The sequence below is a fragment of the Staurois parvus genome, unplaced genomic scaffold (genome assembly GCF_062004578.1).
Source record: "Staurois parvus isolate SC_StPar_1 unplaced genomic scaffold, SC_StPar_1.0 ptg000217l, whole genome shotgun sequence".
NCBI lineage: Eukaryota > Metazoa > Chordata > Amphibia > Anura > Ranidae > Staurois > Staurois parvus.
Window position 1 is genome coordinate 521,240 of NW_028318013.1, and position 25,750 is coordinate 546,989.

The 25,750-nt window shown below is 43.4% G+C and overlaps 1 long non-coding RNA gene across 4 annotated transcripts in view; it reads right to left on the reverse strand.

The window, feature by feature from the left end:
- The window catches only part of LOC149460901 (uncharacterized), a 147,960-nt gene that overhangs the window by 68,952 nt on the left and 53,258 nt on the right, over nt 1-25,750 (reverse strand). For all 4 annotated transcript variants that reach the window (XR_016312986.1, XR_016312987.1, XR_016312989.1 and 1 more), the window contains exons 3-4: nt 15,066-16,181; nt 14,579-14,652 (exon numbers count right to left, since the gene is read on the reverse strand). This is a non-coding gene — a long non-coding RNA (uncharacterized LOC149460901). The remainder of the gene's footprint in view (nt 1-14,578; nt 14,653-15,065; nt 16,182-25,750) is intronic.

The following is a 25,750-nucleotide window of genomic DNA, read 5'->3' on the forward strand; positions in this document are numbered from 1 at the left end:
ATCTGGTCAGTATGCTGTAGCAGATGTTATAGTAAATTATTCTGGGAGTCCCTAACATGGGGCAAGTTGTGATGACAACTTGCTCTGCTTGAGAATTTCAAAAGTGTCAGGTGCAGTGTGCACCCTGTATTCACATGCTTAACTCTTGATAAAAAGAGATTCTTCTGCACATATTATGCTAATAATCACTAATTCGCTTATCAAAAGTAGAAAATAAGGTCCCCAAGCTGTCATATTGGGAAGCAGAACAGCAACAACTCATGATCCTGATGACCCAGTATATCTTTAGTCACAGCAGCAGGTGATAGTGTTAGATATGCACTGTGAAGTGAGATCATGCGCAAATAAACAGAAGAAATGTACTTTTAGTGCTAATGTCAAACAATCTGATTTCTACTATCGTTTTTTGTTAGAATGTCAGTTTTAATACAGGATAAAATATCATCATAAAATGAAATTTTCATGCTGCAATCACAACTATGTCCCAGTTCTTCACATTAAATTAGAAATCTGCCCTGTCTGTAGCCAGCCTAAACTTGTGAGTGAAGGGTCATCAAAATTGGACCCAAGCATGGGAATATGGTTCAGTCAGACCCAAATTGTAGACCAAGTCCAAGCAGCGAGTATCTCATAGTGAAATGCCAATACAGCTGTAGCCCTAATAGAGCCCTTAAAAATGAGTTTGTGAGGAGAAAGATAGCACACATGGGGCAGTGTCAAAATCTAAAATGGATTTTATTTATGTATTTATTTTGCTACTAAGGGCAAGGATGCACAAACTATGAGCACAGTAAACCTTTTGTGTAAGGCAGTGCCAAAGAAGTAACCAGGAGGCACTAGAGCAACTGGGCAATTTACAGAAGGTGAGTGGATTCTTAATCTACTGCTGTATCTTCTGCTACTGTGTGCTCCTACCTGTCACTTTATGCAGCAATTACTGACCAGAGAGAGTAGTACTTGGTGTTGTACAATGGAACAGATAAGTAGCAATGAAACTATAGCATTATCCTACTGCCATTACTATCCAATACAGGTGTACCTCGGTTTACAAATTTAATGCATTCACGGGACTTTTCGTATTGCGAGAAATTCGTAAACCGAACCGCGGTTTCCCATAGGAATGCATTGAAAACCAATTAATCCATTACAGAGGTCAGAAAAAAAAGTTTAAAAAAAGTATTTTATTTGTTCAAAACTCTTTATAAAATGCACTTTAAAAAGGCATAAATACGATACAGGGACATGATTAAAAATTTCCAAAATGGCTCCACAACTCAATGCAAAATCCGCTGCAACACCTCCACACTTGATACCACGTGCCAGCATGCACGGGGCCGGCACTATAAACCTCCCAGGGGCAATTCATCCCCGATGAAGGGGGAACTTTCTGGCCCCAAACACATTAACTCTTTTATATAGTATTATACCTGATCTTCCATTGGAATAAATTTGGATTTGGATAATTAATTCTGCTTGTCACTTCAAGTAACAAATTCCACAAGCTGAAATGTCTTTGCAGAGCAAAAGTAATGGGGGTGAAGATGCAGTCAATTACAAAAGGTGGGCCATTGAGTGAACATACAGTGAAAACGCCTCCTACTTTTACTCTGCCAATCAAAAAAGTGAAAAGTGGCTGGGTGAGCAATTAAGTAGGCCATAGAGAGACGAAGGGGCAGGCTACTGGAACTGCTTGTATGTGGACATTACTATACGCTTTGGCTGCTCAGAATGCCTGCCAAGTAAGTAGCGGCAAGACAATTCCACACCTTGGATAATTGCAGGCCCAGCACCAATGCCCAGACAAGGCCATTCAGTGCCCACGTTAAGGATGTGAAACTGAGCCTCCAACACCGGTTTATAACACATTCGATGTCTTTTCAAGAGAAGAAAATAATTAAAACATTAAAAACATGACTCACTCACAGCTGCTCCTCCTCTCCCCATCATGCCCCTGAATGTATACATACAGTATATTAAATTAGCAGCACTTGGAGTTGGTCTACAGTGTGTGGCCTTCTGGATAGTATTCCCATGCTTGGGTCCAATTTTTATGAACCCTTTCTCATTACCTTAGGTTAGGCCACAGATGTCTCCATTAGTGAGAAGAGCAAGGCTCTATTAAAATGTGAGGAAGGTTTTTAAGCGTTTCATCACTAGTAAGTAACACAGATTTCAGGATTCACTAACATTTAACACAGAGTGCAGGAGTCAGGAGTATGCATTTCACAGGGTAGGAGTCAGCAATACTTTCCTTACAGTGGGAAGCCATAGTAACCTACCCTGTTACATTGGTGCTCAATGGGGATCTCCCAATAACAGACACTGTTACATTGTGGTCAATGGGGATCCCTAGTAACAATCTATTACCATACAGGTCAGTGGGGAGCTTAAGTGACATACCCTTTTCCCACTGGTAGTGAGCCCCACCCCACAACCACCCCCATTATAGTGCAGCAGATCATTATTATAGTATTACTCTTCTCTGCTCAGCTCTATGTATCTTGGTAGGAAGAAGCAGCCTGACATAGCTACCTGTTCTGGAGCACTGGTCCCTGGCTATCCACCTCTCCTATCTATACTAGACAATTGTATGAAATATCACCTGCAGGCACCTGGGGCAGATGTGAGAGGAGGATCACAAAGACCAGTGCAGCATAACAGGTAGTAATGTCATCCTGCCACTTTCCTTTGCAACTCTGCATATGGAAGAGGGGAGCACATGTGATCAGGTGGGTGCAGCTTGCCCTGCGACAGCCCACCACATGCAAACACTGTGCCTGGGGAAGCTACACCTACTGACCTTCCCCCCACCCCTTAACCTGACCCTGCCCAGTGCTCGCTATTTAAGTGCAGGATTCCTCATTTCTGCTAGCCCATACTTTATTACAGTTTCAAATATGTATTACTGCATGTCCTTCCTGCCTCCTGAAGTGACATTGAACACAGAGTGGTCCAGCTGACATACCAATGTTTTTATTAAAATATAATTCATTTTGCCTTCACAGCAGACTCAGGAAAACTTCCTACGGCAAGCTACACATGGTTGACAGCTATATTGAGGATTTTATAGATTCAATATTATTCAGCACTCCGGAAGCAACTAGTGCTCAGATTACAAATTAGCCTGAAAACTGATTAAATAAGCAAGGGACCTGAAGTCGTTAGCTTCCACCGAGCATGAATATTAAAATGCTGAGCCCCTGCATTCAAGTACTATGGGAAAAACTAAAATATTTAGAACACAAAGAACAGAGCTAATGCAGATTAATCAATATCCCTGGAGGTAGGAACATATGTCCACATTCATTGGTTAAGCTATATGTCGAGCTATACATCTTTTAAAAACCTCTCCATAGCTATATGGCTGAAACTGAGACATTAATAAGCACAGAGAGATCATTTATATCTAAATTTAAAATCATGCTTTAAATAGGTCATTGGATTTGCAGAACACACCACAAGATCATTTATTTAATAAAAGAGAAGTGATGACTAAAGGCTGTGACCAGGGCCAGACTGACAACTCATGGGGCCCCCGGGCAATAGGATATCATGGGGCCCCTGTGTCCTTGCCCACACTCAAACCACACCCAAAAAAAGCCTATGAAAAGGTACCAGGGGCATCTCATGTGGCCCCCTACTGACCCTGGGCCCTCAGGCAGTGCCCGAGTGCCTAAATGGTCAGTCTGCCCCTGGCTGCAACTCATAGCAACTAGATTTCGGCTTGCCACGATCAAATTCATAAAAAATTATTTCTTATTGGTTTCTAGCGGTTTCTGCACCTTACACATTGATCCGTACTTTACACAAAATAATATATTATGCTTTACCAAATGATACACATTCTCACTGTTTAAATGCCTAATGCACTAAAGCTGGCCATACACATGTAAAGTTTTGTTAAAAAAAAACCCTTTATTTTCAGAATGCTTGTTTGATTTTCTATTAATTAATGGGTCAAGTTGATGATCGTTTTAGACCATAGTGACAAAAAAAAAATGTTTGTAAATGTTTGTGGCTTTCATAGGGGAAATTCCATTCATTTCAAAATTGAATGTTAAAAGTAAAAGTTAAAGTGTTACTAAACCCACAACAGTAAAATCAACACAACAGTAAAATGAGCCTGTATATGCTCACTGTGAAACCTAAGGGGTTAATCCTCTGCATTCTGTAAAAAAGCCATTTGATCCTGACTGCTCTGACCCTCCTCTTGTTCAAGCAACCACCTCTTATCTCCTGATAAGACAGGCTGAACCGTAGGCATTTTGCACATGCTCAGTTTGGTGTGTATTGCTAGAGGGTTTTGTTTTTTTTCTTGAGAGTGCGTATGTGATCAGTACAGGGCCAATCAGCACTGGTCAGACAGAGGTCAGGGGTTTTGCATCCTTCTAGAGTAGAAAGAAAAAAAACTTTCCCTACAAGCTTTAACCAGTGCTTGGCTGGACACTGATAGAAGCCACAAGACTGCTCTAACTGCTGCTGAGAAAAGGTATTTAGCAGTTTATATTTACTAAAGTAATTGCACTTCCATGTTCTGTGTACTGTGGGAGACCAGATACAGTGAATGCAGGGTCCTGGGTTTAGTAACACTTTAAGTACTTTCAAACTACATTCTTCAAGTCTCTGATGCCATTATGAATGCACGAATGAGATTTTTCATACGAACGTTGATACGAAACCTACTAATGTATGGCCAATTTAAGACATGAAAAGGGAGATCAAATCAGGATAAACTGTCAATAAAAGTACATAATATTAGTGTAAATATGTATTTTTTTTTTATCTATGCAGAATATGCTTTACTTCCAAAGGTTATCCGACAGCTAGCTAACAAAACTTACAGAAGCAGCATTGTGTTTCATTCCAAAACTGAATTTACTGCTGTGAATAGTTCTGTAAAACTGCAATACAATCACATAAACTGAGGTTACAATATGCTTTTATATGTGTTTTACAAATGCATACAATGAACACACTTCCTTGCAAACAGCTACCTACAATCTATATCAAATACATTGAAATGCAATCTAGATAATGTACACATTGCCTTGAAAAAGTATTCAAGCCCCTTGAAATTTTCACATTTTGTCATGTGCAACCAAAAATGTAAATATATTTTATTGGGATTTTATGTGCTAAACCAATACAAAGTGGCACATAATTGTGAATTGGAAGGAAAATGAAAAAATGGTTTTAATTTTTTTTTGACAAATAAATATGTGAAAAGCGTGGCGTGCATTTGTGTTCAGCCCCCCTGGGTCAATACTTTGTAGAACCACCTTTCGCTGCAATTACAACTGCAAGTCTTTTTGGGGATGTCTCTATTAGCTTTGCACATCTACAGAGTGAAATTTTTGCCTATTCTTATTTGCAAAATAGCTCAAACTCTGTCATATTGGATGGAGAGCGTCTGTGAACAGCAATTTTCAAGTCTTGCTACAGTTTCTCAATTGTATTTATGCCTGGACTTTGACTGGGCCATTCTAACCATTGAATATGCTTTGATCTGAACCATTCCATTGTAACTCTGGCTGTATGTTTAGACATTTATTTGTAAAACATTTTGAAAAACATTTATCATTTTCCTTCCACTTCACAATTATGTGCCACTTTGTGTTGGTCTATCACATAAAATACATTTACGTTTTTGTCTGTAACATGACAAAAAATTTGGAACATTTCAAGGGGTATGAATATTTTTTCAAGGCACTACATAGTGTAGCTTTAACAATGAATAGACTTACAAGCATATGTGTATCAAAAGGGAAAAAAGTTCTTCTAGAAGCTGAAATGGTACTGCAGTGATAGATGGAAAATCTTTAATTAACAGACAAAAGACACTTCCTGTTCTTTATTGAAAAGGATAGAAAAAGGGTGCAATTGCAGTGAACACCCAATAGGCGGCTCCCTACTCAACACAATGATGATATACAGAACACTGAAAGTTACCAATCATTTCTAAGTGGATTATCAGGTTTACGTTTAGGAGTAATATGTGGATAGAGGAAGAGGCTGTTGTTGGGCAGACTTGTATGGTGTTATAGCTAACAGCAAAATAAGGTCACATATAAGCTTTATGTTCTACTGGCTAAAAATATGTGCACATCCAAAAACAAAAAGCAGGCCTACTTTAAAGTATATGTCTTGGCAAAATAAAAAAAGAAACATATGCAGTATATGCATATTTCCCCGTGTTTTGTTTCTTGAAAGACTCTGCAAGTACTGAAAAATACACAATGATTTGTTGAAATGCACCTACAAGTGTATGGCCAATTTAAGGGTAGGTTCACACCTCTGCAGTTTGCGTTTAACCCGTTTCTGCATTACATTCTGCGTTTTTGCACCTGAGTTTTTTTTTTTAGTTTTTTTTGTTGCTAAGCAAATTTAAAACGCATCAAAAGCGCAGCAAAAAAAACACACTACGTGCTTTTCTGCAGCATTTCCATTGAAATCTATAGAACCAAAAACAAAACTTTTTGCGTTCAAAAAAGTCCTTGACACTTTCCAAAAAATGCACCAGGTTTTTCACGCAGAGATGTGAACCTGTCCCATAGGCGATCGTGTTAGATGGACTGTAGTGCATTTATGCAAAAAGCTGCAGAAAACGCTTAGGTGTGAACCTAGTGTAAGACATGAAAATGCACCTACAAGTTCTGTTGTGGGCTGACACCACAGAGCATTTTTGTGGACAAAATGGTGTCAGCCCTTGCAGCTGACTTTTGATAAATTACAGGACCACTGCCACTCTCAGATCTCAACAACATGAAGGCTTATTATTCAGTAGTCCAAGATAAGAACATGAACTAAGCAGAGGGCACAGAACAGCTCTGAATCTCTGACACCATCAACAATTTTTTTTTAACTTACCAAACAGAAATAACAAAATACAATATATTGATTAGAATTCAATTTAATAAATGGAGTTAACTAATAAAATTGTCAATCTTTACTATAATCAATTTTCAGCAACACAAACAAAAATGCTCAATCAGTATCCCTATCCATGCAAACTACATTACTATTCTTATTACCAACTATAATAAAACAGCAATACCAAGTCAACTACGATTGTGTGTCTGTATGAAAGATTCTTAGTAGTCGAAACATTTAACAAAACAATATAATGACACTGATAAAAAGCTGCAGGAGACTTGGATAATATGCTTCCCTAACCCATGATTAAGTCCTAATTATTTTGATTGCAAAGAATGTTGAATTTGAGTACAACTATAGAGATGTTATTAAATTGCATTTGACAAAGTATTCATTAAAATAGCATTTAGTCAGGAAATATCGTACTTGTGTTTTGATACAGCTAACGTTTCCCGCAGGCCTAAAAAAGCACAATTGTCAGCTATCCAGATGTTTTTTTTTATGTTGTGAATTTCCTTGCATTTTCAAGTGGCTGTAATCCACTAAATATATTCTTCAGCAAAATTGACCCATAAAACCCTTAACCAGTGCAAATGATGATGCTTTTAATACTCATTATAATGTGTATTCCGATGCTTAGCAGAAGTGCCAGAACAAAAAGGTCATGTGGTGGTGCTGGAATTTGGCAGACTCATGGAAAAATGCTGTATTACTGGGTGGTGGGCCTGGGTGAGAGAAACAGTGTCAAAAGGTTTAACACTGTCAGAGCATTGTATAGGATTGTTAGGATCAGGATTAGAATGAAAATACGCTGGCAAAGAGTGCACAACTTGATTTAGCAAACAACTGTAGCAACATGATGGACATACAGACAATTTCTACACAAATATGTTCTAGTAAATCAGTTGACATTATTTATTCTAGAATAGATGTTAAAGCTGAAACTCCAGGTACAGATTTTATTGCATAGTTAAGCCGGCCATAGAGGAGACAAAAACTGATGGCTTTGTCAATAAAAGAACAAAAACAGCTCATACAATTGTGCCATAATTTCGCTTTTCTAAAAAAAACCTTAGAATGTTGGATCAGGTACTTCTGATTGCGGCATGAAAATCACGCGTCACACCTGGCATGATATGAATAACCTTTCAGATCTATGGCCGGCTTTAGTCCAGCTTGGATCAATGTGAGTATGGACATACTATAACTGTGGGATCCCTGAGGAAAGTGACAACCCCTGCAGTAGTCACCACTACTCCAGTGGCCGCTGCTACCTTTGGGTCCCATGCCAAGCTGGGCAGTGTCCTCTGACTGGATGAAGCGGAGAGGTGGGCTGGTGACGTCACAATCTCCACCTGGTCCATTTAGAGAAAGCTTGCATTCATTGAGAAAAATGCAAGGTGTTCTTTAGATGGTGCCTGTGCTGAGCAAGTGACTCTCTGTCCCCTATGCAACAGGGCAGCCCTTGGCACAGGACCTGGAAGACAGCAGCGATCACTGTAGTAGCAGTGATTACTACCGTGATTGTCACTTTCCACAAGTATCCCATAGGTAAGATACAGTCAGGTCCATAAATATTGGGACATCAACACAATTCTAACATTTTTGGCTCTATACACCACCACAATGGATTCGAAATGAAACGAACAAGACGTGCTTTAACTGCAGACTGTCAGCTTTAATTTGAGGGTATTTACATCCAAATCAGGTGAACGGTGTAGGAATTACAACAGTTTGCATATGTGCCTCCCACTTGTTAAGGGACCAAAAGTAATGGGACAATTGGCTTCTCAGCTGTTCCATGGCCTGGTGTGTGTTATTCCCTCATTATCCCAATTACAATGAGCAGATAAAAGGTCCAGAGTTAATTTCAAGTGTGCTATTTGCATTTGGAATCTGTTGCTTTCAACTCTCAAGAGGAGATCCAAAGAGCTGTCACTATCAGTGAAGCAAGCCATCATTAGGCTGAAAAAACAAAGCAAACCCATCAGAGAGATAGCAAAAACATTAGGCATGGCCAAAACAACTGTTTGGAACATTCTTAAAAAGAAGGACCGCACCGGTGAGCTCAGCAACACCAAAAGACCCGGAAGACCACAGAAAACAACTGTGTTGGATGACTGAAGAATTCATTCCCTGGTGAAGAAAACACCCTTCACAACAGTTGGCCAGATCAAAAACACTCTCCAGGAGGTAGATGTATGTGTGTCAAAGTCAACAATCAAGAGAAGACTTCACCAGAGTGAATACAGAGGTTCACCACAAGATGGAAACCATTGGTGAGCCTCAAAAACAGGAAGGCCAAATTAGAGTTTGCTAAACGACATCTAAAAAAGCCTTCACAGTTCTGGAACAACATCCTATGGACAGATGAGACCGAGATCAACTTGTACCAGAGTGATGGGAAGAGAAGAGTATGGAGAAGAGTATGGAGAAGAAAAGGAACTGCTCATGATTCTAAGCATACCACCTCATCAGTGAAGCATGGTGGTGGTAGTGTCATGGCGTGGGCATGTATGGCTGCCAATGGAACTGGTTCTCTTGTATTTATTGAGGATGTGACTGCTGACAAAAGCAGCAGGATGAATTCTGAAGTGTTTCGGGAATATTATCTGCTCATATTCAGCCAAATGCTTCAGAAGTCATTGGACGCCGCTTCACAGTGCAGATGGACAATGACCCAAAGCATACTGCAAAAGCAACTAAAGAGTTTTTTAAGGGAAAGAAGTGGAATGTTATGCAATGGCCAAGTCAATTACCTGACCTGAATCCGATTGAGCATGCATTTCACTTGCTGAAGACAAAACTGAAGGGAAAATGCCCCAAGAACAAGCAGGAACTGAAGACAGTTGCAGTAGAGGCCTGGCAGAGCATCACCAGGGATGAAACCCAGCATCTGGTGATGTCTATGCATTCCAGACTTCAGGCTGTAATCGACTGCAAAGGATTTGCAACCAAGTATTAAAAAGTGAAAGTTTGATTTATGATTATTATTCTGTCCCATTACTTTTGGTCCCTTAACAAGTGGGAGGCACATATTCAAACTGTTGTAATTCCTACACCGTTCACCTGATTTGGATGTAAATACCCTCAAATTAAAGCTGACAGTCTACAGTTAAAGCACATCTTGTTTGTTTCATTTCAAATCCATTGTGGTGGTGTATAGAGCCATAAATTTTAGAATTGTGTCGATGTCCCAATATTTATGGACCTGACTGTATGTTCATACATACATTGGTCTCAGATGGACAAATGTTGCTATGCAAAAAAAACACATATGGAATTCAGCTTTAAAGTATGTGTGAACCACTTGTAAGACAACCCAATCAGTTTAAAATGGAAATAAAGGCAAAACATGTATATAAACAAAAAACATTATAATCACCTTATCCATTCTCTTTTTTTTATCATGACCGCTGTTCTCCGCTTCATAAGGAGCTTAGAAAGGTGGGGTGGAGAAACAGCAGTATACTTATCTCCCCAGAACTTAGCTGTGCGGGTGGAGGGGGGGGGTGGTTGGGTGCTGACACAAGTCACAAGTGACCTGCTGAGTTGACACAAGTCTGACCATTGGATGACAGCAAGGCTGTGCACCCAGCACAGCCAGAACACGGACCTTACTGGGATGTATGTGTTTCTCATGCCTAGCGTGGTCAGTTTGAATTAGGAAAGCAGAGGGACTGGCAGGAATATGAAATGTTGGTGTAAAGCATTCTTTAAGGTTATAACAGTGGGACCAAAAGAACCAGAAAGACCTCTTTGAGGGACTTTTAATGCATTTGGGTAGAGGTGAATTTGTTTGTTGCATTGAGCAGGTCCATAGTCAGCATGCATTTCCTTTGTGCTTTAATCAGTTCCCGCCTGGCCGACAATCTGATATAGGCCGGGAAGGACTTTTGTCTTTCTGAGCGGACGCTATATGACGTTCTCCTGTTCTCACCACTCAAGGTAAAAAGTCAAGAACAGTGGCTCTTTACCCATGTGACCGCTGTGTCCAATTACAGCCAAACACACATGTAAACAAAGTCTGGTAACTTGCTGTTACCAGCTTCTTCTCCTCACACACAGATCATGTGTGAAGAGAAGAACCCAGGAACAGTGAGTTACTGATTTAACCCCTTCTTTACTGTGCCCTGAACATTGTACAGCCTGTCACAGCTGCCATCCGTGTACCTCTCAGTGCAGCCTTTAAGTGTACCTGTCACCACATCCATCATTGCAGCCTATCAGTGTACCTGTCACCGCATCCATCACTGCAGTGTATTAGTATACCTGTCACCACAGCATTCAGTGCAGCCTATCAGTGTACCTGTTACCACATTCATCAGTATACCTGTCACCGTGGCCATCAGTGCAGCCAATCAGTGTACCTGTCACCGCAGACATCTGTGCAGCCTATCAGTGTACCTGTTGTTGCATCCATCAGTGCAGCCTATCAGTGTACCTGTCACTACATCCATCAGTACAGCCCATTAGTGTACCTGCCATTGCATCCATCAGTGCAGCCTATTAAATGTACCTGCCATAGCATCCATCAGTGCAGCCTATTAATGTACCTGTCACTGAATCCATCAGTGCAACCTATCAGTGTACCTGTCACCACATCCATCAGTACAGCCCATTAGTGTGCCTGCCATTGCATCCATCACTGCAGCCTATCAATGTACCTGTTACGGAATCCATCAGTGCAACCTGTCAGTGTACCTGTCACCGCATCCATCAGTGCAGCCATTCAGTGTACCTGTCACCGCATCCATCAGTGCAGCCATTCAGTGTACCTGTCACAGCATCCATCAGTGCAGCCTATTAGTGTACCTGTCACCACAGCCATTGATGGAAAAAAAAATAGTTTTCAATTTTCTTCCCACATTTTCCTAAAAACTTGTGGAAAACATGTTCAAAAGACTCATTAAGCAGCATATAAAATACATTGGGGTGTTTGCTTTCCAAAATGTGGTCATTTTGTGGGTGTTTCTATTGTCCTGGTGCTCCAGGGCCTTCAACAGTGTAATAAGTAGTCAGAAAATTAAATGTGTACTTTATGCCCCTAGAACACCTGAAAGTGCTCTTTGGATGTTGTGCCTCTCTATGTGTGCATGCTGTGAAAAAGTCTCACACATGTGGTATCACCATGCTCAGGGGGAATAGCAAAATGTATTTTGGGGTGTAACTACAAGTATGCCTATGTCGTGTGAGAAAAATTAACATGAAAATTTTGTGAAAAAAAATGTAATTTCTTCATTATCCAAATATTGTGGGAAAAATTTACAATTTCAAAAAATCACCATGCCTCTTTCTAAATACCTCAGACTGTCTACTTTCCAAAATGGGGTCATTTGTGGGGGTATTTGTACTGTCCTAGCATTTTAGTACATCAGGACTGAATAATTTTTAATGATACAAACCATAGCTTGTACACTAACTTTCACACAGACTAAATAATATACACGGATTTGGGTTATTTTTACCAAGGAAATGTAGCAGTATAAAGTTTGGCCTAAACATATGAGAAAAAAAAACTACTTCTGGCTTTGGACTGTCCATTTGTTTTTGACCAGCCGGACCGTGATGACATCACTCCCGCCCGGGTGTCACGATCATGGCACAGCGCTCTATGCATTAACAGCATTAATGCGGCCTGAATGCAGAGAGCACTGTGCATGCACAGTGATGTAATCAGCTCTTGCTGATGTGAATATCTCCAACTTTAGATGATATTCACTGTACCTTCAGGTAAACCTTATTACCTGACTTTACGATCGCTTTAATTACACTTACATCATAGCAGTAAAAGAAGATGATGTTATGTATAATTATAGGCTTCAGGCTTGAGTTCTGGAAAATTAGTTATTCGTGTATGGACTGAGTGGGAGAAGTTAGAACCTTTGTCATGTTTATATTGGATTTCATATTTTAATTTTTTCACCAATTTTTTTGATTACAAAGATAGCATTTGAAATAGTTTCTAAAGATAGATATAATGCCAGAATCCAATTGATATCAGTTTTTCTTTCCAACTCTCTAGATTTGTCTTGTATGTAGAGTTTGAATAATCTAACAATGGCTAGTTAAAGAAGCTTATTCGGTGATCCAGCTAGTTATAGATCCAAGGACAATTATATAGGATGCAAAAATGCTTTTAAGTGAGTTTTTAATGAATAGTGTAGTGGAAAGGTAAGGATTTCCAACATATCAAGGGGAATAGAAAGGGGAATATATTGCTTTAGAGGTGAGGGAAGAGTGCTTCATGTGAGTTTAAAGTGTCTGGCATGCATGGGATCTACTTTTTCTCAACCTGTGCTGGCTTATTTATTAGTACCCATAAACGTGTCCCATTTTCCTCATGAAGAAGGTCACTGAAATTGTGGATTTTTTTCAAGCTTTTTCATATTGCATTCTGTGGGGTCGATATAAAAATGTTGCACAAAAGATTCACACAAATTTCACACAAGATTAAATATTTTTCCAAGCAAATCCTATTACGAAAAAAAGCATTGTTGTTTAAGCAAAAGTGGAGAGCAGGATTATAACACGGTAAAAACACAAGGTAGGGTTTTAGCCCTTGTCAGTTTTTTGGGGGGCCAACTGTGTCCCATTGCTGAGATTTTCCTTCACTTCCTATCCTGCAGCAAAATAGGACAAGGAAATCCTTCGAAAGTTAGGCAATTCTGGGGTGTCACCAAGGTCAAAATTTGGGATTTTCTTTCACTTTAAATGAGAACAGTAAACAAGACTAAGGGAGGGTGAATCTCCCAGGATGGCACAGACAGCAATACAACCTGACAAGAGTTCTAATACCTCTCCACTCAACCCAAAACTTAAAAAAAAAAAATTGCCTTTAGTGACATTTTAACTGCAACTCAGTTTGTCAATTAAAAACTCTGGGCCAAAATCAGTTAGGCCAATTCACATTGTTTCCTAATCTTAAAGCGGAGTTCCGGTCCAACTCCCAAAAATTAAAATCCAGCAGCTACAAATCTTGTAGCTACCGACTTTTAATATTAGGGTACTTACCTGTCCAGTGATCCAGCGGTGTCCTCAGCCTGAGCCAATTCTTCACTTGACTATCGAGTGCTGGCGCCGCCATCTTGACTAAGGAAAACCGACAATGAAGCCTTGAGGCTTCATAGCTGGTCTCCTACGGCACATGTTCCCCCACATGTCCCAGAGGGCTGCAGAGGGAAGGCGAACTTCTGGCTCAGTTTGCCAGGGCACCCACTCCCCCCCCCCCCCTAAAAGGTGCCAAATGTGGCAATGGGGGGTGGCAGATAAGCAGAGCTTCCAATTTTGGGTGGAACTCCACTTTAATGTGTGGTAACACGCAAGTCACCATAATACACATTAAAGCATGAGCCCATGTTCGGTGCAGTGCCATTTTGGATGGCAACCCAATGGACTACTATAGCAGCAGGCAATACATTCCCATTACAGTGCACCACTATGCAAGATTCAAAATAAATGGGCTGTGTTACCGTGTAACTGCACTCAAGGCATAGTCTGAATAGTCCTTAAGATCTCCTCACGTCAATGAAATTCACACTTTAGTAAACTCCCCTCAGCAGTTCTACACTTTACATAAGCTGGAAAAAAGTGATAGCTGACTTCACACAATTATGGCAAGTGTAATATTACTCTGCAACTTAACAATTACCCACTCCAACACATAGTAGGAATGTTTTTTCAGCATTGCATTTCAATTACTCACCAGCATGTTCTCTGCCACTAGTGAAGGCTGGGGTGCAAGCTTCTCATGGCAAGAAAATTTGCTCTCTTCAGGAACTGTTAGAATATAATAGTTTGTAATAATTAGGATAATAACACATATTTACTTTCATCAACAGTGGAATAGTGCTAGACCCCACAGTAAATGTAAAATAATCAAAATAAAGTTTTCTTTAGTAATGTCTTCACAGGTAAGGCAATAACCTGTGATCCATACTCCATGCTAGTTAAATTTTGACAGATGGCCAAAAGCCTGTCTTTCTAATCTGTTACATACTTCATGCATTTTAAAATGGATTTGTAAAATGATTGCTTCTTGTTGAGTTATCTTTTCTAAAACAATGTAAAAGTTGCTCGCCAAAAGAATTTCCAGCATGTTTTAAGGTAACTGTGAGCAGACTACAATGGCAACAACAAAATATCGACACATATTAAGGTATACTTTCATACAAGAAAAACACCAGATTTACTTTGATGCCAGCTTCCTATGCTTGCCTTCCTTGTGCTCCCCCAATGATCCATTATGTTTTGTAAATCAAGCAGCAGAGGCCCTCTGTAAGCTTCAAGTCACGACCTGGAACTTAGGTAGCCCATACATTCGTCATTTGTTTTTGATTCAGCCAGCAAGTTGAAAGAAAAAAAGATCATTCTATTCCACCATCCACACATTCTATGTGAATCCTCCCACTATGCTGTTGTGTTCTGATGACAGGAAGCTTTAGCTGGCAGCACTGATCGATCGGGAAAATCCTGACAGGCTGGTTGTACAGAAGTCGATCGGTAGATACATCTCAGGAGAATAGTCAACGTAAAGCCCAGACCAAACTCGTTATGTTTTGGATAGCGCAGGGAAGGTAGAACTTCTGTCTGGTCTTCAATTCTGTATGCAAATAGGAAGAGAAGAAAAATCTCTCCAAAAAGAAACACCATGAAAAACATACTTTTAGTAGAACTGGAAACTGTCAGAATTTCTGAGAATATATTTTTTCTATTTGCGCCATCCTGTCCTGGTGACGACTTCCCCTATTTCCAGCATTGGTGCCACAGGGACTGAAAGTGAGGGGAATCCTCCATATGCAGTAACAGACAGAAATAAAGAACTGACAGAAAATTTTAATGGTCATCTTGCTAAAAAACACAAAAACAACTATTCTCTGCTAAATTATCAGACAATATCATTCAGCATAACGGTTACAAGATATCTGTTCCTGTCTTGGCCATCCGAGCTATGACGTGCCATGGTGGAACCACTTCTTTCTTCACGAGAGGAGGCTGTGCTTGATATCTGTCCTCCTCCTGTTCCTCAAGCTACCCACTCCTTTGCTGACTTTTCATTAAACTCCTGCTCCTTGGCCAACTTCTCCTTATCTGGCCCCTCTTCCTGCTTGTCAAATGGGTCCTCATACACTTTATCTGGCTTCTTTTGTTCCTCACGTGAGCTGGCTGACTTGGGTCCCTTCCTCTTGGGGCAATTTGGTTACATTTAATTCAACTTCCGTGTTAGACAGAAAAGAAGACCACTAGGACAGGAAGACATTGGCACTGGCTTCTGACCAGCTTCAGTTGGCCTCAGGGAGCAGATGTGTCTAAAAAAAATATAAGAAACACTTATTACACAAAAATAGGTTTTGTGCTAGCTAAGAAAATATAGATATGCTTAAAGAGAAAGATAAATCTTTTAAAAATGAGTCTTCATTTGTGGTAGGATTGGAAATCCAGTAATGTATGAGAACCACGAAGAGTGAAAAGTAGAAAGAAACATGAGCATTAAAGTACAAGTAAACTGTCACTTACAGTAAATACCATATATCACTGCCACCTTGAGAAAAAGCTTCCATTGCACCTCTGACCAATAGTGCTGGACCTGAGACAGAATACCAACAACTGGAATGCCTCCATATCGGCTTCCTGATCACTCCCTAAACGGTTACTTGACAAACTTGCTGCTGCTGGTTTTAATGGTAACAAAACATAGCACAGCCCATATTTACATAAAATATTAGCATAATAATATTACTAATTTGAACAAGTGATACCATGTTTGGCTTATGGTCCCTTGAAAGGAGAAGTAGGGCCAAAGCTCTTTTGGCCCTACTTTTGTGGGTCACGGGAGAGCACTTGCTCTGAAAACCAAGAACTAGCAATCAGCAGTCTTTATTGCTCAGTTCTTGGTTTAGAGATGATGGGGGACATATGCAGCATTTGATTGATGCTGCATCCACCTAGGTGATTATGTAGGTTTGTTTTTTTCAAAACCTCTCTTTAAAGGGGAAATAAGGGGTTATTGTCAGGGGTGAATCTACCACAAGGCAAACAAGGCACTTGCCTGGGGTGGAATTTTTCAGGGGGGCAGCACCTCCCCGCAGAAAAATTGATCAAAGAAAGGACACACAACCATGGGAACAAGGTGGGATCGGAGACGGGCTGCTTGATGGTATATGTAGAGCCTGACTCTCGTTCCCAGGGACGTTTGGAGCAGTGGAGATGAGTCTCTCCATCGCCAGGAAGGGGGGTAGTGGAAGGACCTCACAGGTGGGGGGCAGGGGTGTTGTTGGTCAGTGTCAGGCTCTCTCCACGGGAGGAGGAAGGGGGCATTGTGTTGGTCGGTGTCCGTGGGGGCAGACGATTTTTGTGTTGCCTGGGGCAGCACAAAACCTAAATACACCACTGGTTATTGTGCCCATGAGAGGGGTTTGATGTCAGGAAGTCTCCTTTAGCTCCTGTAGAGTTCACCCCTTGCTGGAGATCGGGGCAAATTCAGTGCTCCAGGTGTCATTCCTTGGGGCATACTTGGGCCCCATCTCCAATACAGGAGGGGCCTATGCAAAGTGGAGCCATCCAGAAGGTATCCTTTTATGTTAAAGAAGTTTCTTGACCTATGTGAGGGGCACTTTAGTTGTGCTGTGGAGGTGTACCACCTTCCTTACCAAATCTTTACTAGACTCAGGCAGCATGGTAGGACTTGTGCATGTCAGATTGACTGAAAGAACAAGCCTGAGAGGTAACATCCTCTGTTTTGTGTGCATGTATAGGGACACTAGGGAATACTAGCTATTGCCAGTGTCAATTTCCAATGCCTGTGGTAAGGTCAGACAAGAATTTGGGGTCATGCATGACATCATAATGGAATGGGATTATCCTTTATTTTTGAAACTGTGACAGTTTATGAGAGATTAACTATCTGTATAGACTGAAGAAATGTGACATTTACCCAGCTTCTGAAAATGAAGAGAACCATACAGAATTGCAGACACAAATTTAATTGATTGATGGTGATGATGATGATAGTAATATTGATGATTAGAGATGAGCGAATCGAACATGACGAAGTGGAATTCGTTCCGAAGATTTGGAAAAATTCTATTCGCGACGAATCCGAAGATTAGCAAACTTCGGATGCACGAATCGAATTTTCCCAAAAATGGCGGTGACATGTGTGGCGACAGGAGAAAATGGACAGAGAAGATGGGGCGGGGATCTCTGGGAAGGCGCGCAGACAAGGCGCGCTGACCCATAATGCATTCATGAGTCATGAATCATGACATGTGATCGCATTAGCCAATCAGCAGCCAGCCAGCACTGTGTAATGGTGGAGCTATAAATCGCGGCCATCTTAGAATTCTCCATTAGCCTCCGGTCATTCAAGAGAGACAGACCTGTCTGTATTAAGGGACAGAGTTAGGGCCACAGAGACTTTAGGGCCACAGAATCGTTACTCAGGGACACAGAATCGTTACTCAGGGACACAGAATCGTTACTCAGGGACACAGAATCGTTACTCAGGGACACAGCTATCAAAGAATCGAAAATTTACAGTGACATACACCCTTTTTTTTTTTGGTGGCTGTCGTGCACAGTTGGTGCTGCAGTTTGCCGATTGTGCAAAATAAACTGACTTTCTGCTTCACAACCACTATTGTACGTTCAAAGAGTTAAATCCATATACACGCCGGGTGGCGGTAATATTTTTTGGGTGATTAGTGCATTCCAGTGACATAAACGTACAGTTTCCAGCCAACGGCAAGCTGCAATTGACCGATTGTGCTAAATAAACTGACTGACTTTCTGCTTCACAACCACTATTGTACGTTCAAAGAGTTAAATCCGGTTTTATTTTTGGGGTGCTTATTGAATTAAAGAGTATGTCAGACAACACGCAGAGGAGTGGCAGAGGAGGCAATGTTTCAGGAGCGAGCAGACGTGGCAGCAGAGGAAGGGGTCGAGGCAGCACTAGTAGCAGCCAGAGGCCAGTGCTCCCGGTGTCATCCAGCGGTCGTGTCTCCACCGACAACCCTGCCGTCATCGATTGGTTGACTCGGTCGTCTTCCTCTTCCCAGGTCACCTCTGACACCTACAGCCAACGGTGGGTGGGTACGTCAGACACAACCGTTAGTTGGCATGGCCCGGGAGCAAGCCCACTGAAATCACGTGTCCTCGACCTGCCCCTGTCCTTTGGTGTTCCCTCACCAAGCGAAGTATCGCATGCTGTGGGCTCAGCCCCACTGTACAGTGAGGAAGAGCTAACAGAGGGCGGTCAGGAACGGGGGGAGACATCCGCCTCTTCAGCAGCCAGGCGAAGAAGTACTGGCGAGGAGAGTGGCTCGGTAGCCGGTCTAGAGACAGGTCTGTCTCCTGACCCACACGCAGCCGAGGGGGCTAGTAGTGACGCGGAGACCCTAATTGATGATGATGAGGCTGATCGCACTTGGCAGCCTCGTCGTCATCAGGCTATTGCTTCCGCATCATCAGGAGAAGAGGGTGCCAGCTTGCCAGCGAGCAAAACAGTCGGTGGGTTGCCCAGGAGGCAGCAGGGTCGCAGCAGTGTCAGTGGAGCCAAATGGCCACGGAGTAGAGCACCAGCTCCACTGCAGCCTACCACCACGGCCAGTAGTGGTGCCGGTGTGCACGGAGGAAGTAGCAGTCAGCCAGTGAGGAGTAGCGGGGGCAAAGTTTCCTACTCGGCGGTGTGGCAATTTTTCGTCAAGCCGCCCGAGGAAGTAAACGTAGCCATATGTCGACTATGTGGCCAGAAAGTCAAGCGTGGCCAGGGGGCCAATGTTGGGACTACAGCGTTGCGTCAGCATATGCAGCGTCGCCTTTCGGTGGCCTGGGAAAACCGTGATAAAGATACGGCGGTTCTGCCAGCCCCCGCTCCATCACCCGCTCCGTTACTTGCTCCGTCACCCGACGTCAATCGCCCTCTATCAGCCAGTCAAGGCTCCAACACCTCTGCTGAGGGGAGTTGTCGCTCGTTGGCATCTTCCGCTCGTTCAGATGCTCCTTCTCCTGCTACTCCTCTTCACGGATTCCGTCAGCAGTCTTTCTTGGAATCCGTTTCCAAGAGACAACAGTTTGCGAGCACGCACCCGACGGTGCAGAAGCTGAACGTCCTCCTGTCCAAGTTGCTGGTGCTGCAGTCCCTCCCTTTCCAAGTGGTGGACTCAGCACCTTTCCGAGAAATGATGGCTTGTGCCGAGCCGCGGTGGAGAGTGCCAAGCCGGCATTTCTTCGCCAAAAAGGCAGTGCCAGCCCTGCATTCACATGTAGAAGAGATGGTGGGCCAGTCTTTGAGCATGTCGGTCTCTGCCAAAGTGCACGGCAGCGCCGACGTGTGGAGCTGTAACTACGGTCAGGGACAGTACACAGCATGTCATGCTGTGCTGCACCTGGTATGCCTTGGCGAACGTAGTCACACAGGGGAGGAACTTCTGAGTGTAATGAACAGAGAAATCGACAGATGGCTGTCTCCGCGCAAACTGAAAATCGGAACCATGTTGACCGACAACGGAAAGAACATGGTGTCTGCTCTGCGTCAAGGAAGGTTGTGCCATGCGCCATGCATGGCTCACGTGTTCAATCTGGTTGTCAAGCGGTTCCTAAAATCCACCATCCCACTGCAAGACATCCTTAAAATGTCACGTAAACTTTGCATGCATTTCAGCCATTCCTACACCGCAAAGCACACCCTCCTTGAGCTGCAGCGGCAGAACGGAATTCCACAGCATCGCCTGATCTGCGACGTTGCAACAAGGTGGAATTCAACCCTACATATGTTAGACCGCCTTTACGAACAGCGAAAGGCCATCACCGATTTCCTGATGTTACAAGCGGATAAAAGGTACTCCCCTGTGTAACTTAGATGTCAGCCATTGGCAGCTCATGCGTGACACCTGCCGCTTGCTCAGGCCCTTTGAGGAGGCCACGCTATTCGTAAGTCGGCAGGACTATGGGATGAACAACGTCATTCCTCTGTTGCACGTCCTGGAACAAATGCTGTTAACAATGGCTGGTCAGGGTGCGGTAGACGTGGCGCACAGATCTCAACGCCACATGACCCCTGTGGGGGCAGGACAGGAAGAAGAGGAGGAGGTAGAGGAGGACATTGGTGCTCAGGAATTATTGAGTGAAATGGGTGGTTTTTCCACTCAGCGGACAGGAGTGGAGGAGCAGGAGCATCTGGTAGAGGAGGAGGAGGAGACAGAGGACCCAGACGCACCGTGGCAGTATGCTGTGGAGATGGAGGCAGGGAGTCCCTCGCATTCCTTGGCACAAATGGCCCATAGCATGCTCGGTTGCTTGCGTAGCGACAGCCGAATAATAACCATCAGACAGAGGGATGACTTTTGGCTGTCCACCTTGTTGGACCCTCGCTACCGTTCAAAAATGGTGGCCTTTTTCACACCTGCTGAGAGGAAGGCCAAAATAAAGTACTATAAAAACCACCTACGTAGTCAGTTGGTCTCTGCCTTTCTGCGCCAACGTCCATCCTCAGACACTGTGGGCCCTGTGCGCTCGCGTTCCGCTGCCATGGCAGCAGGGGAGGGGTGGGGTGGTAGGAGCAGTGGCAGCTCCACCAGCAGCGGCTGCCTCAGTCTGCAGTCGATGATGAGTAGCTTTCTTCACCAGCGCAGTGAGGAAACTACTAACCAGCCGCAGCAGCAGCAGCATCAGGTGGACCTGGAGCAGGACCTCAAACAACAGGCTTGGGCCTACTTGGACAGCACCCTGCCAACCGAGGTAGACAATCCCCTTGACTACTGGGCAACGAAACTTGACCTTTGGCCCCAACTAGCTGAATTTGCCCTTGAAAGGCTGTCATGCCCGGCCAGTAGTGTGGCATCGGAGCGCGTGTTTAGTGCGGCAGGAGGTATTGTAACTCCGCGGAGGACACGACTGTCCACCCAAAGTGTGGAGAGACTCACGTTTGTGAAAATGAATCAGGCGTGGATTAGTCTGGATTTCAAACCACCAGTTCCTGACACAACTGACCTAATAACCTAGCCGTTCAGGCCGCTCCCTGAACACCTCGGGAATTGCTTTGTATATCTGTCGCCTTAGAGGCCGCTGTCTGAACAGCTCATGAATTGCTTTCTATATGTGTCGCCTAAGAGGCCGCTGGCTGGACAGCTGATGAATTGATTTGTATATATGTACTTATTGTCCGCTGTCCGGACAGCTCATGAATTACTTTTTGTATATAGCCTTCCAAACCACTCTCAGAATAAGTCATGATATTCATGCTGTGTATAGCCTTATAGGCCAATAGTCAATCAAGTCATGATTGTTATAGTGTGTATAGCCTTATAGGCCGCTGTCTTTACAACTTTATAATTCCATGCAGTATATAGCCCTATCGGCCACTTTCTGGCATCCAGTTGCTGTAGCCCCCATCACCACACTGTGCCACGGGCCCCTGTACCGCCTTCTCATACTGCTGCCAGATCCATCCTCTGCCATGTGCGTCTTTGTCGTCTGCTCACGCTGCTGGGTTCCAGTTTTAAGCCTAGGCCTGTGTATAGCTTCCTAATACTGCTGCCTCCACCGCCACCCTGCGCCATGTGCCTCTGTCATCTGCTCACGCTGCTGACGGCTTCCGCTTTTTAACCTAGGCCTGTGTATGGCTTCCGAATACTGCTGCCTCCACCGCCACCCTGCGCCATGTGCCTCTGTCGTCTGCTCACGCTGCTGGCGGCTTCCGCTTTTTAAACTAGTCCTGTGTATGTCTTCCGAATACTGCTTCCTCCACCGCCACCCTGCGCCATGTGCCACATTCAGGTCTCCTTACACTGTTGGTGGGTTCCATTTTGTGATAGGGTGCTGTATGGCCTTCCATTGCTGCTGCCTCCACCGCCACCCTGCGCCATGTGCCTCTGTCGTCTGCTCACGCTGCTGACGGCTTCCGCTTTTTAACCGAGGCCTGTGTTTGGCTTCCGAATACTGCTGCATCCACCGCCACCCTGCGCCATGTGTCTCTGTCGTCTGCTCACGCTGCTGACGGCTTCCGCTTTTTAACCTAGGCCTGTGTATGGCTTCCGAATACTGCTGCCTCCACCGCCACCCTGCGCCATGTGCCTCTGTCGTCTGCTCACGCTGCTGACGGCTTCCGCTTTTTAATCTAGTCCTGTGTATGTCTTCCGAATACTGCTGCCTCCACCGCCACCCTGCGCCATGTGCCACTTTCAGGTCTCCTTACACTGTTGGTGGGTTCCATTTTGTGATAGGGTGCTGTATGGCCTTCCATTGCTGCTGCCTCCACCGCCACCCTGCGCTATGTGCCTCTGTCGTCTGCTCACGCTGCTGACGGCTTCCGCTTTTTAACCGAGGCCTGTGTTTGGCTTCCGAATACTGCTGCATCCACCGCCACCCTGCGCCATGTGCCTCTGTCGTCTGCTCATGCTGCTGACAGCTTCCGCTTTTTAACCTAGGCCTGTGTATGGCCTTCAATTGAAGCTGCTTCTGCTCCGCCACTCTGCCATTGGACTCTTGATAGTCGTCTCCCCACGCTGCTGCTGGGGGGACTTTTTAACATAGGCCTCTGTATGGCCTTCAATTTTAGCTGCTTACGCTCCGCCACTCTGCCATGGGCCCCTGTACCGCCTCCTCATGCTGCTGCCAGGCCCGTAATCTGCCATGGGCCCCCGTACCGACTCCTCATGCTGCTGCCAGGCCCGTAATCTGTCATGGGCCCCTGTACCGCCTCCTCATGCTGCTGCCAGGTCCAGAGTGTGTCATGGGTCCCTGTACGGCCTCCCATTGCTGCTGTCTCCATCGCCACACTCTGCCATGTGCCACTTTCAGGTCTCCTCACACTGCTGGTGGGTTCCATTTTGTCATAGGGTGCTGTATGGCCTCCCATTGCTGCTGCCTCCACCGCCACACTGTGGCTCCACACTCTGATTTGGCCCCGTGACTGCCCAAATGAGTGAAGTGTGCGGTGATTCTAAGATCGACGGCACTCATCTGCATGTCATACTGACTGACAGTATTATTTCTCTTCCCCAGCAGACTCCAAGGGCATTTAAATTAAAGGTACAGTGTTCTGCACTAATATAAAGGCTCTCGGAAGCCTAGAAACACCCTTTTTATAAGTTAAATTCGCAGCGAATATATTCGGCACGAAGCGAATTTAATCGGCGAATTCGGCGAATCAGCCGAACCGAATTTTTGAATAATTCGCTCATCTCTATTGATGATGACAATGTTCCACGCTTCCAAACCAAACTGACTTCTGTGGAGGAGGGGGGGTGCTTTAATTACAGATAATGGTTGGGGAAGATGATGAGACTTTCTCCAACCACTAACATCCTGACTTGAATAAGTCAAGGAAAGCATTGACACTCAGTTGCAAGATCACACACTGATAAATGCTGGTGAATAGGTTACTGTTATTAATGAATTACCACAAATGACTGATTCCACAAAGTGGTTTTCTCATTTTGCTGTTAATTGTGATTTGCTATATCGAGTTACCGAAGTTGACAGTAAGGTTGTAGAGCAGTTGCTTGTTCCCCAGACATATAGGCAGATGGTGCCTGATTTAGATCACAATGACACAGTGGGAGAACACCTGAGGATCATGAAAATAGAGACATGGGTAACAATTAGTTTTACTCACTGGGACTGCAAGTCTAGGATAGGAGATGCTGTGCTTCCTTCCCCACTTGCCAATAAACTGCTCTGGTGTCACACTTTCATAACCCTTAGTACCTCTACCCATAATAGAAGTACCATTGAAGCATATTGCAATGGATTCAGTTGGCTCATGGATACGAATATATACTAGCAATTCTTGATTATGCAGAAAGAAAGCCCAAGGCTTTTCCTCTACGTGAGACACTGTTTTGTTGCTATGCTGAAATAAGTGGACTTTGTTTTATGTTCTTGAGCTGAAAAAAGTTATTTGGATTTGCTGATGGAAGCATTGTTTGCTTTGCCTGCTGGGAAAAATAGAGACTGTTACTGTTGTCTTACTGCTGTGCTGGTGATCCCTGACCCCCTGAACTTTACAATATATACACACACAGATCAATAATCTAAAAATGCAGAATAATATTGTAATCATTCATCTTTACAAGAAAAGTCTGCCCTTTGCTGATGAAAGTGCTTGTAGGAATCCTGTGTCATGTTAGAAATTAATGAGACAATGAGGAAATGCCTCTGTGGTAGTGGAATCATATCTGTGAAGGCCACTTTTCTGCATTAGATCATACACACAGTTCTGCTGTAGCTGTTATAGCTGCAAAGAATGGTCCAAATCAATGTTGAACCCTACGGACTAAGACTAATAAAGTTCATGTGCGTGTAAAGGCAGGAGTCCCAATACTTTTGGCAAAATAGCGTGCGTGTGCGTGTATACACACACACACACACACACACACACACACACACACATATACATGCACATATACACACGCGATGTATAATGGGATTTTTATATTAACAATTGAGAATGGCTCTAGTTGACAAGTATACAGTATGTATCTTTTGGATTGTACCGGTTTAATTACACTGAATAAACTTCCTTTGCAAATTATTCACCAGTGGTAAATATATTAACCAAAAGCTAGCTACAGTATATGATTGTATATTCTAAGTGAGCACTGCCAATTTCTAAGATGCTAGTAATTATTTGACCATGTTCATCATCTGAGTTACTATAAATTGCGTATAATTGTTGAAGTTATTTAAGTGTTTATATATGTATATCTCTATACCTTATAAGAAAGTAAATTGTATAATTGCAAAAAGTGTATCATAGGATATACAAGTGAAACTCGAAAAATTTGAATATTGTGCAAAAGTTCATTTATTTCAGTAATGCAATTTAAAAGGTGAAACTAATATATGAGATAGACTCATTACATGCAAAGCAAGA